The sequence below is a fragment of the Penaeus monodon genome, chromosome 15 (assembly GCF_015228065.2).
Source record: "Penaeus monodon isolate SGIC_2016 chromosome 15, NSTDA_Pmon_1, whole genome shotgun sequence".
NCBI lineage: Eukaryota > Metazoa > Arthropoda > Malacostraca > Decapoda > Penaeidae > Penaeus > Penaeus monodon.
In genome coordinates this window covers 8,620,576-8,620,898 of record NC_051400.1, presented here as the reverse complement: position 1 = coordinate 8,620,898, position 323 = coordinate 8,620,576, and the positions used below count along the sequence as shown (strand labels likewise).

Below are 323 nucleotides of genomic sequence, written 5' to 3'. Positions count from 1 at the left end.
AGAAGGGAAGCATGGAGAATTACTTTTAACAGATCGCCTTTATCGCACGTGGAAGGAGGCGTTGTAAGCACGACTCTAAATGTAAAAAATAAACTAGGAAAAATGCCGAAAAATAATAAATTATGACCGGCAGCCGCGGTCCGTCCGCACCTGTGCCTCTGCGACTATTGCTAAACAAGCCACACGACGCGTCACTTTGTTTTCATAACAAGTTTTCTGCTGGCCGGACGCTGCGCAGATTTCAGATTCGTGTGAATAGGGTTTGGGGCGCTTGACATTGCAACTTTGCAGTTATCTGAATGGGAGATGGTTCTTTGCCTGGA

General features: G+C 46.1%; 1 protein-coding gene across 2 annotated transcripts in view; it reads left to right on the top strand.

Annotated features, from left to right (window-relative positions):
* Window positions 1-323, top strand: part of LOC119581735 (RNA-binding protein fusilli-like) — a gene marked incomplete in the record, with an annotated part of 165,619 nt that overhangs the window by 143,843 nt on the left and 21,453 nt on the right.